General features: G+C 43.0%; 1 long non-coding RNA gene across 1 annotated transcript; it reads right to left on the bottom strand.

Annotated features, from left to right (window-relative positions):
• Nucleotides 1-6,166: 6,166 nt before the first annotated feature.
• Nucleotides 6,167-12,022, bottom strand: LOC130184194 (uncharacterized). Its single transcript, XR_008829944.1, has 2 exons — nt 11,638-12,022; nt 6,167-6,497 (listed from the first exon to the last, which is right to left on the bottom strand). It is a non-coding gene; the product is annotated as an uncharacterized LOC130184194 (long non-coding RNA).
• Nucleotides 12,023-12,691: the final 669 nt, after the last annotated feature.

The following is a 12,691-nucleotide window of genomic DNA, read 5'->3' as shown; positions in this document are numbered from 1 at the left end:
GGATGAATAAACCATAATGACAGTGTGCCAGTGGGAGCTGGGGGCTGAAAGTGAACACCTGTCACTGTCAGCAGTCTCCAGCTCCCTGCCACTGACTGGCTGATTCACAGAAGGTCACCTTGTGTCTGTGGGACCTGAGCTGGCGACTGGCAGCTGATAACTCAGCACTGGACTGTACTCCCACTGAGGATAGAGAGGGTGACACTTATCATGACTGGCCCCTATCTGCTGTCAACTGGAGATTAATTTCTCATCTTTTGAAGCTTCTATCACTCTTTCTTTCCTCTGTTTCTCCTCCTCTGTCCTGTCTCTCTCTCTCTCTGTCCCTCTCACATTTGGTACCTCAGGAACTTCTTTTCTTTTTACTCTTCATTCTCTCAGGCCGAGACTCTTTAGCGGTCTCATTTTTTTCTCCTCCCCTTTTCTATCTCACTTTGTCTCTGTCCTTTCTGATTCTCAGGTTTTTCATTACTTTAGCCTGTTTCTGTCAAACACAATTTCCCTGTTTTGATCTCTAACATTTCTTCCGCCTCCTTGACTCTCCCCGTCTGCCTCTGAACGATAACTTTCCATTTGTCTGTCTTTGTATGAGTTAAGCTCTTTTTTCTCCACTTCACATATAGAAATGTTCATGCTATTTTGAAAGTCCTCTATCTTTTTTTACCTGCCTTCTGGCTACACGCACACACGCACACACGCACACATACACACACACACACACACACACACAACACACACACACACACACACACACACACACACACACACACACTTGCCCAACCTGCACACCACCAGCTCTTGAGCTGGAACAGTGGTACTCATGGGAGCTGACATGGAGAGAAACTGTGGTCACCCAGTCCGACACGGCAGAAGAGAGGGAACATTTTCCTCAGATTCCTGTTTCTTCATCACCTGATGCCATTCGGTTGTGAATATGAAATTCAGACAAGACAAACTTTGATTTTTTATTGACTTTGTATAAATTGCTTCAGCCTGGGAAAATAAGTTCAAGTCTATTTAGTCTCTTGGCAAAGAGACAACCTCTGAAAAGCAGCATGATTTTTAATCCACTCCCAATAACTAAAGGCAGCGGAGAATCGATTTCACCTCTGGTGCTGAAATAGAGGTTTTCATTAAATTCACAAGCAAATTCCCCCAAACTACAGGCCATCGGTACAGTGAGGCTTCGTCACAGCTGGTGGTAGAAGCACAGGCAGGGAGAGCCGAGCGAACACACACAGGCAGACTGGTGCAATGATGGAATTTTAATAGATATAGTGATGAGGACCAGGCTTACTGGCAGACAAATGGGCGAGCAGGCACAGGTACAGACAACAAGTAACTACGTACAAGTAACATGAGCAGCACAAAAGGAAACAGAGACATTAGTATCATCATCTGGCAACTGACTAGGGGTGAAGGGCTGCTATAAATATCAGGGAGCAGATGAGGGAAACAGGTGTGGGACAGGTGTGTAGGTGGGCGGAGAAGTTCCAGGGATTGGAAATGGTGACAGGTGAGCAGGTGCATCTGGAAACGGGAAGAAAGTCCGGGGACATCTGGTGGGTGGGTGGAGTACGGCAGGAGGCCAATAAAACATGGCTGAGACAGAAATCATGGAAGGCTTAGCATATGTTGACATTTGCTTTATCAAAGTCACACTCCAGCAGGTTACAAGTGCTTTCAGGGGCATCACGAAACGTCTGCCTGCCTGTTCCTGCGACACGGCTCGGAGAGTATACAGGAAATCTGTGATCTGAATCTGTCCATCAAATCAATGAACCTTTCAAGGGTGTTCCCGGCAGTGTGAGGTCCCACACACACACACACACGTGCAGATGTGCACATACAACCACATTGGACATACAGGCACAATATGTACATAAGGTGGATAAAATTGTGTAGAAAGGGATTTAAATTTGAAGAAATCAAATCCCCATCACACTGATGGATGAAGGTAGATCATATAAGGTTGCATGTCAGTTAGAATTTGTTAACTCCCCTATAACACAGCCAAATTGGAAATTCAGTTTGTGTTTGGCATAAGTAGTCATGCTTTCCCAGACTGTTCGTCTTTGCATATTAATCCACCTGAAACTGATGATTTTCTTCCTTCAGAGCAAGTTATTGCTTTGAAAACTCACATCAAAGTGTTTTGAGTACTTTCAAAGCTGGCAAGCTGCTTGCATTCAACCTCATATTACCTACATATGTAACAGTGTTTATAACTCTCATCAACTTGCCATAGAATCTGTTTGTATTATGTTTTATTTTGAATGTCCCCATTACGGTGGAAAGATCGGTACCACACAACTGAAGAAGGCACTCATTGTACTGCTGGTAATGATTGTTTTGTGTGCTGACTCTGCAGAGGGTGAAAATGTCTTTTATTCATTCTTTCTCTCAAACAGCTTTTTCCATTTCAGAATGAATGAGAGTGTATCCTTGCACGCACAGGGGTTTTTTTGTCTGTGTTTTGCCTGCAATGGGTAAACAGAGTCGCATAGACAACCTACATGAAAATAGGGAGAGCAAAAAAAACAGAAACAGTGCATGACGACTGTTTTTTGTCTAACTATTGACAGACCACTCCACACCACTGGCATAATTCAAGAAAATTTTCATGTCTTTGTGTCTCCTGGGCAGCTACAAGGTCAGTGACCTCAACCGCCAGATAATCAAACACAGTTCAGAACTTTTTCACTGAACACTTGGGCAAAGTTTTTGTTTCTATTGACTGATGTGTCAATGTCACTCGCCTTGTCTGAAATAAAAGTGAAAAGTGGCAGCTGTCTCTGCAGTGCCGCCTGGCTCAGGTTTAATAAATCACCCCCAGTCATTCTGTCCCCCACTCTCTCTACTCTCTCCCTCGCTATCCTCTGCCTCTCTATGCTTGGTCCCTTTCACTACTTATCTAAGGCTGCTGCCTTCCCTCCTCGCCACTCTCTATCTCTGTTTTGCCATTCTCTTTTCTTCCCTTTATTTTCTCCTTTCTGCTAGTCTGTCATTATCGCTCCCAGCTGCCAATCTCTTCATCCCTCTTCTACCATCTCCAACTCCCCCACTTTAATAGTTCGCTTCTACTTCCGTCTCTTTTACTCTCTCTCCTCTCCGGTCTCTCTTTAGGGCCTCTTATCATTGTAAAGTTGCTCAAAAAGAGCCTTACTCTGTCATTTCCCCCTGGAGCACTGGTATATTGAGCCAGTTCTAAAAGCTCAGGGTCCTTGGATAGAGTCAGGTACTGTGGGTTCGTCACTTTTTGCAAAGTAATGGCAGAGTTACAGTGTAATTAATGGAGAAGAACCTCTCTCACACACACTCTTCCCCTTTCTTCAGCAAGTTATCTCTCCTCTTAGTGCCCATAGCCTCTCCTCTTTCGGTCATTCTGCCTTTTGTAATAGGCATCAAAAAACAAAATATATTACGACCTTATGAGTATGAATGGATGGACAGTCACTGGAATAGACTGAGGAATTGATTACGCTGCCACATACTCCATCTCATAAATGAGTCTGATGTATATTGGCAATCCTTTATCACAGTGAGTGAGCCTGACTTTATGAGGCCTTGGTGTCCACTCTTTGTCTTTGAGTACATTTAATGTGCTGTAATCGACTATGAGCATCCAACCATATCATCACTCATCCCTTTGTCAATACCTGCTCTTCAGCGCGAATGACTGCACATAAATAATAGTTGATTAGCCTGGAAATGCTGTTGAACCCGTAACTGTGAGATGTGATATATCTCTCTTTCTCATATTATCACTCCCTCTCTGATTTTATTTCCTCTTATTCAGAGCACAACACTGACTACATTTCACCACATGTCATCATCAAACAAACTTCAGTCTTTTAACCTAGTGTCCTGACATTCAGCCCAGGGTGCCTGCCATGTTGTGCGATGCACCTATATCCAATCAACAAGACACCTGTAACAAGAGGACTTTGCTCTTGGCTCATCGCCCCCACTCCTGAACCTGCCTTCAGTCTCTCTCTTCATCTCCCTCACCGGGAATTGAATAAATTCCTTGACTTGATATTCTTGCTGTAGCGTTTTCATACGGGGTGTTAGGGGAAGTTTAAACCGCAGCAGCAAGGGGGGTAGCTCTCTTTCCCTCAATCTGTAACTGCTGATTGCAGACACAAAGTGCACTGGTATGGAAAAATATGCGGCACAGCAAATCTTTGTTAAGACCCAGCAATCTGTTGGGCCTCAGAGTGTCCTGCGCACTTCTCTGGGTGTAAGATGTTTCATTTGGCTCATTAAGTGCTTTAAAAGGTCGGACTTTTGTCAGCAAGGGATTTAAGGTATAAATTGTGTCTTTATGGACAGCAGGGTGAGGGTCATTGTATTATCATTTCATTAAAGGAATGATTCCAGATTTTTTTAGTTACATGAGAAGATGGATACCTTTCATGTCTATGGAATTAGAAGCTGGCGGCAACACCTGGTTGGCTTAGCTAAGACTGGAAACTGGGAAAACAGCTGCCCAGTCCCTATCCAAAGGTAACATTATTTGCCTACCAGCATCTCTAAAGATCATAAATTAACACATTATTTCTCATTTGTACAATCTAAGACGACAGAAATTACTGTCATCTCTGTATGCTATTAGCTAGTGCCAAATGCTGGTTAGCATAAAGACTTAAAGAGGTATCCTGGCTCTGTCTAAAGGTAACAAGAAACCAAGAAATAGTCCAGCCCATGACCCCTAACAAATTCAACAAAGATTGCTGTTTTTACACTGTTTTCACACATGAACAAATTAGATATAATGTGTTAATTAGTGAGACTGTTTCCGGGTTTTATACTAGCTATGCTAATATGCTCCTGGTTGCAGCTTCATATTTCCCACATTGACAAAGAGAGTGGTACCAGTCTTCTTATCTAACTCTAGGTAAGAAATTGAAAAGTATTTTCCAAAATGTTGATAAAGTAAGTAAGTTGAGAAAGTATTCACTTAATTTAGTCTTCAAACCAAAAACATACCACTGAAATTCTTTGCATTCTAAAAATGCCTGTAAACATCCAAACCAAGTGGCAGAGGAAACTTTGAACTGAAAAAAAGTTACCCTGAAGTGGTTATACTTAAGCTTGCAGAGGCCACAAAAAGATGAACACCACCGATAACATGCTGTTTCAGAGTTATTTCACTTTAAGCATATCTTAACATCAGGTCAGGGAACATTCCAGGCGGCATGTCGGGGCTGCATAATGGTAAATAAATAATATTGCTTCTGAGACATCTGCACCAACACAGGGTAAACACAGTCAGCCAATATCAGCTCACACAGCATTCAACACACAGCCTCCTTTCAATCCCTCTGGTAAACAGTCCGGTTAGGGGGAGATTGAAAACAGCAAGCATCCGCACCCGGATCAAGTGACACCCCTGTCTGAAAATGGCTTCATTTTCTCTACTCTAAAGCACACACACACACATTCACACACACTCCATTATTGCAGAGATCCAACCACACATACAAAACAAGCACACCTGATGTGCACAAACACAAAGCCACTTTTCCTCACCCCACTGTCCTCCCTTTGGTCTCCCCCATACATGCAGTGATTTCTGACCAAGTCTGAGTTCTTGGAGTGACTATGCAAAGTAAACGGTCACATCTGGTAGAAGGAAGCACTATACTGCGTCTGTGTCCTTTTCCTCACCCCCTCTGAATCTCTCTCTGCTGACCTCTTCCTTTATGCTGTTCGTTTGCAACCTGGGGGGAAGATAAGGAAGCATTAAAATGGGCTTGGACAGCCAGTGCGTGCCTCCCCAGCACCTGCCTGCCTCGCCCAGAGGTACATCACTGTTGACCTTGTCAGGAGCTATAGCTTCACACTGATGTTTGGTCCCTGGGAAAGTCATAGGTGCTGCTTCATTTGATGCAAGACAAGCCTCATTAAAAACCTATTTGGCTTGCCTTGTGTTTATGGTTTCTAAAGAATAATAATCTGTGATGGTGCTAACTTTGCTTTAAATGTCAGAGAGCAAATTTCATCAGGAAGGTGTTCTCTGAGGGCTGCAGCTGTATGCTTGATAAGACATGAGCTGAAACAAGTACTGAATCTGAACTGGGGACATTACGTATACTCATTATATACCAAAACAAAAAATCCTTGAATCCCACTTATCATCACAAATACAACAGGAGTAACATTTTCCTTTAAAGTATTTTATTGCCTTTAAACTGTGAGAGAGGACAATATATTGATGTTGAAAACTACAGTGAAAATGACAGTGATACAGCACAGTTTTGTTGTAAAGTGAGGAGCAGGGTCAGCAGGTCCATGGTTGGTAGGATCCATCTGTTGTGGGAGCTCAGTCCATCAGAAGTGGGCTGACAGACCGTCAGAGAGGCAGACAGGCAGCTCCACTGGCTGCAACACAAGACACGAGCGGGGAGGGGAAGCAGGACCCATGTCCTGTGTTGCAGCCCTTGGCCCAGCCAACAGGTCACCTTCAGCTCAGGCCGGCAACAGCTGATCCACTGTGAAGAGGAAGACAGGAAGACAGAGAGGAAGGAAATGAGGGAGGGGGGGAGAGAAAAAGAGATAAAGTCAATTACAATAGATTCTGTGTGAGAGACAGAGGGAGCAGATGGGAGAAAATGAGAGGAAGAGAGTGACAGAGTCGTGGGACCAGAGAATGAGATGGCGAGCAGGGAGGAAAATGAACGAGAAGAGAAACAGAATGAAGGAAAATACTAATGGAGAATGAATGAGGGTGAGAAAGAGAGCGCCAAAAGGGCGATGCACCTCCACAGACACCACATTCATCACCTGGCCAATGAAAATAGCCTTTTTCACCTTGCGAAGAGGGGGTTGGCTTTCCCAGCTACATCTCATATCCACCCTGCTCCACATCCAGAGAAAAACACTCCTCTGGCCCAAATTGCCTGACTAGAAGGTTAATGACTACTAGTGCCACGGGTCCACAGAAAAAGATCTGTCTGCAGTGTCCTTGTATAAAAGCCCTGTGGCGGAATTGGAGCATGTCATTGAGAATAAATGTAATCATTATCATAGCTGTGCATTGCATGTTGAAAAGAATTAAGATCTGTTGGGGTGATCTGGGTCTAAAAGTTGGAAATGTGTGCAAGCAAACCAGTGTTTATGCTGTCTATTGGTCTCATGGGGAAGCAGTTTGTCATCAAAGAGGTAGAGGGCATGCAATCAATTCCCAAACCACCCCCAAGCCTCTGTTATTCTCTCCCGTTTCCTACTCGTCTCTCTCGGGGAGTCTGCCATGTAACAGGCATCAAAAGGTCATAGCTGAGTGAACTCTAAGCTGCGTGTATCACAAACAAAGGTCTGAAAATGTCATGGTTTCACAGACATGTCCTTATATCTGCACAAGGAACATCAACAGGCAAAACACCGAAAATAATCAACAGCCCTTTTTTCTGTGACATTTAGCCCAAATTTTTGTCGTGGTATATTCCTGTCAGGTTTGTTCTCCAGTCTCCAAGTCCTCTCAAAGATACTTACATCAGCCTCACTGGTTAAACCAGACTTCTGCTTTTGTGATGCAGCACCGTTAGGCAATTACATGAGTACCTCTGCCTCGCCTAGTTCTTTGTATGAAAATGGGTCCAACCTAGATTTTGAGACCAGAGGGATATGAACTCAGAGGACAGATGAAAGGAGCTGAAGGACGAAGCAAGCAAATAAGAAAGTAAAGGAGAGCCAGGGGCAAAATTCGGTTCATTTAACCCTAACTTTCTATTCTGGATTTTAAAAAGTGAAAGAGAACGCATAATTCTGAAAAAAAAAAAAAAAACTGCTGAGATTTTGAATGGATTTCGGGTCAGAGTGAAGGTAACGATGTCGGATGGGATTGCACAGACATTTTATCAGGGGGGGAGAGAAAAAGGCTGCCTAAGACTTGTGAATGATCCTTTTGAAGTATGCTGTCAGGAATATCTGATCTCCTACATCAAGAGCGTCAGGCATTACCAGGTGTTGGCTCCTTTTGTAATCGAAGTCACAGTGCATCCCTGCCTTCATATAAGACGTTAGGATGGAAACAGTGGCTAATAATGGATGGCATACTACTGGAAACTGCTCAAGGCAACTTGGCCGTGGCGAGAAAGAGGCCACCCAGATTTTACATTTAATCGTTTACGTGAATTGCCTTTCATTACCGCAGCAACAATGGGCTTTGACAGAGCCGAAATGACTTTGCCAGATAAAAATGCCGCAGACGCAGTGTGCAATTAATGGAACTTGTAATTGAAGTATTGATGTTGAGTAATAAGTCCCACTTATTCTCCATAATCAGGACAATGATCACACAGAGTGTTATGGATACGTGCTGTGCATCCCTTTACCAAAACCTTATCATTTGAAAAGATCCTCCCCCTATTCAAAGACACAACACAGTACACAATAGCCAGCTTAACAATGGTGCATTGTGCTGGCTGTAACAGTGGTGTGGCTCCTCTGATTAGTCTGTGATATGGAGGCAGAATTTTAGTCTGCTGGCAAACCATGAGGAGAGGAACCGTGGTTTGAAAACTGCATTATTATGATTCTTGCATTTATGAGGAAAAGAGTATGAGGATACGACAAGAAATCAGCATACAAGATACCCATATTTACATAATGTCTGTGCTCCTGTCTTGCCCCTACATCATCTGTACTTTATGTTCACTAGTAACATTGCTGGATTAACTTGTTTATAATGAGACAGTCTAGTCAAAGTACTCATACCAATTATTCAGGCTTTTCATTATCGCATCAGGCAAACGGCATCACTGGGTGCATCCATAATGTAACAGTGACGACAGTATAAAACTTGCATGTATTCACTTGCATGTGTTTGTATGCATGTACATTAAATGTGTCTGTATGCTTGAGGTCTTTGAGGCTGCCGACTGGCTCTGCAACAGTCAGCAGTCTGGCATTTGACTTAAGAGAGAAAGGAAAGTTTTGTCTGGCAGCCACTTTGGGTGTTAGGCTGTGTGCCCACTCATTTTAATCTAGGCCGCAGGGTGGTAACAAACAAACAGGCACCATCATTTCTACACCACTCCACAGCACCTCGATTTTACACCACGGTCTTAGATTTGACTCAAAACTTTTAAAGCCTTGTCATCCAAACGACAACTTTTAACAATGATGTTAAATGTAACCACTGGATTAATCATACCATAGACAAGACATTTAGGTAAACCCAAGGTTACCTGTTTGATATCTATGATGCACAGCAGTGGCACATTCTTATTCCAAACTAAGAGGCTTACTAATATTTACTTTACTGTGAAAGTTAGGCACAACTATGAAGTCTCATTGCCTCTCAGGACATGTCTTTAAACACTAACCCTCAATCATTTTATAATGAAGAGCGTATAATGGAAGTAAGCTCTACTTTTCCCCACTATTCCTCTCCTTGTTATTCTCCAGGGATACACAAGCTTTTACAGAGACCTTAGCTGGTCCCTCCACTGGGTCCTCTCCCTTGGTATCTTGTGAATGAGCCACTGTTCTCTAGGGTTCTGGATGCCGGGATCGTCCTGATCCAAACAAACCCTGTTTGTAGACTTAACATCTTTGTTCTGCTCAACCTGATTATGCACGGTTCTGCTTCCAAAGCACACGCATATACATACATCCACATACAAATGTGAACATGTATGCACACACACGCACTCTGCCTTGTTCAGAGACACAAAAACCCACATGCTCTCATTGCCTAAAAAAGGGACTTCAATACTGAGATCTACAAAGAATTTTGCTCCGGGGCATTGTTTAAAAAAAACTATGTAAAAGGAAGAATATGTAACAAGGTCATAAAACCAGATCACCTCCTTTTAAGTTTTCACATGTTTCTCCATCAAGAAGTATAGGACATGGGGGACGGCGTTGTTGAAAATAGCGCAAGAGAAGAAGTCTTTTGGCTTCTACATGTGCAGCTTCCAGTAACTGATGAGTGATTCAGCCCTCTTCACAAATAACCTCCGTGGAGTGTGTAATCACTTCAGATATTGAGTATACAATTATATTTATCTCACAGGGTAGTTTTGCAAAACAGCATTTCAAAGCCATCAGACTACAAATTTTAATGAAGTAGAATGTGCGAGTTGTTGCCCTTGAAGTATTGTCTCTGGGAGTCTGTGATAATTCCCAGAGAAGTCAAAGCAACTTCCAACCTGCACACAGACAAAATTCTTTTTGAGCATGTGATGCTGTGACCTTGGTTGGTCTTCACTTACTCTGTGCTCCTGTATCAGACTATTCATCCACGCCATGATTCGAAGAGTGACTGTGATAAATGCATCACAAGCTCGGGCGTGCTCTAAGAGTACTTACTCTCTGAATGATGCATAAAAAAGAGAAATGCTTCACAAGAAACGACTGAGAAACAGAGGTCTGGTCAAACATGAACACTAATGCACAAGTATGTTTGTACTGAAACAGGAGGAAAGACAGAAGTACTGGCTGTTAAAAAGTCGTAAATAAGCTCAGGATTAGCAAGACTGCATGATTAGGATGTTTATGCACAACAGACTGAAAACAAATGCAGCCCGTTATCAGCATAAAACCTGACTCACTGAGAGTGACCTTATACTCTATTAATTATTAATTCAAGTGGATAATTACACTCATTACAGAATATACTGTTAAAACTCAGCAATTCTCCTGTTGGAGATGTGTAAAGTCAGGGAGCTCTGCAGGAGAATGACCTGAGATAACAGCCACAGACGAATGCTTATCTGCGGTTAACATCACTGAGAAAACTGACTGAAGTGGACCCTCGAGTTGTTATAGCTCCACAGCAGCGAGAGGTCGTCACAAAGATGTACAACAGACACAAAGTGACTGCAATCACACATATGCATGCACTTAAGCACACACACACACACAACACACACACACACACACACACACACACACACACACACACACACACACACACACACACACACACAGCATTACAGCATTACAGCATTACAGCATTACAGCACATTGTGCTTTTTCTCCTGAGCTTTCTCAGCATTATTGGAGTTGGTGTTGCATTTCAGAAGTGATAGCTGGCTCAGTGGTTGCATGGATTGGCTTTTCCCTGCAGATGCTGACAGGACACTCTGGGATGTCTCTGCTCCCCTGTGAGGTCCTGCAAAGGTGAAAGAAGAGTCCTTTCAGCACTGGACCTGTCTCACCACAGCACAGTGGAGACAGGTGTGGTCCTGTGTGGCTCAGTGAGAGGTGCATTACAGGGCTGCAGGTTCCATCATCTATGAGTCAGCAGAGCACCGCACTCTTCAGACAGTTTTAGAGTTTAAATTCCCACTGGTAAAACTGAACTTAAAAGCTGCAAAGCATCAGTAGAATTTCTAATGTTATGTATGCCATTTAATTTTCTTCACACTTCAAGGCAGGCTTCAAAGATTTACTAACACTACAATACTGCCTGATAGTTAGTTGATTGATCTCCACAGGCTTCAGCTTTTCATGTACCCTGCAGGAAAATAAGGTTATTTTATAATTGTGCAGATCAGTAGAGAAGTAGCTTTTTCTACAAGTCTTTGATCATTGAGACTGGATTTTTTTTTTTTTTTGCTCATCACAGCGACATTCATTTATAGTAAATTATTTTAGAAAAAAAAGAACATTCAGTCTACCTACCTTTCTATCACAGTCCTGGTCCTTCTCATTTCAGCTGCACGGTAGGAAAGAGGGGATGAGGATCTGGTCGCGCTTAGAGCACCATCATCAGCCTCTCTGCCTGCCCGCCTGTCAGGCTGTCTCTCCGTCTGACTAACTCTCCCTCTGAATCGCGAGTCAATTTAGTCCTGGTAGTAAAGGGAAAATCCGTTTATCCGCAGACTACACTTAACGCGGAGCTGCACCGCTCGGCTATTTCAGTCTCGTGTGGAGGCGCCTGCCTGACAGCGCCTGATAAAGTGAAGATTTACTCGCGGACAAAGTGAGGAGCAATCCCTCACACTTTAGCTTACTCCATCAGTTTCTGTACGCTCTACACTGGCCCGGTGATTTAATATCTCTTCAGTGTCTGGTGGCAGCCCCCCCATCCTCCTCCCAGCCCCCCACCACATCCACTCCTTCCCTCTATAAAGGGACACGGACTTGTGTCTTTGCAATGCGTGTGCATTGCAAAGACACAAGTGTGACCTGTAAAGAACAACTCTGTAGAAGACTTGGAAAGGAAAATGTTCGCCTATAGAAAAGCATTCATTGTTGCTAAACCATAATGGATACAAACAGTAGGGTATGAATAAGCATGAAATAATAATTATCTCTCAAGCTATAGTTTGTATTGTATAGCCTAATTCCAATGCCCTATATGCCCTACTCCATATTGTACTTAAGCAGTCTATGCCAAAATTGCAAATGGATGAAAATGATTAGTTATTAATTGAAAATATATGATTAGAGCCTATTTCTAACTCAGGTTCACATGGGAGCATGATAAATAAATAATAGCCTATAATATTGCTAAATTGTTTGCTTCTGACTAAAATTGCAGTATTTGCCATGAATGAAAACGTGAAAACCTACTGTTATGCAGGATGAATATTCCGGGTAAAGATGTGCGTAAAACGCGCCGGTCCGAGGATCAGCCCTTAGACACTCTGATAAGAACAGAGCAGGAGCTTTGTTAATGCTGGTGCTGAATGAAATTCCCTCTGGTGTCGAACAGAATCTCTTTGTAACTTCT

The sequence above is a fragment of the Seriola aureovittata genome, chromosome 16 (genome assembly GCF_021018895.1).
Source record: "Seriola aureovittata isolate HTS-2021-v1 ecotype China chromosome 16, ASM2101889v1, whole genome shotgun sequence".
In the NCBI taxonomy this organism is placed as follows: domain Eukaryota; kingdom Metazoa; phylum Chordata; class Actinopteri; order Carangiformes; family Carangidae; genus Seriola; species Seriola aureovittata.
The sequence above is the reverse complement of the archived record's forward strand: the minus strand, read 5'-3'. Positions and strand labels throughout refer to the sequence as shown.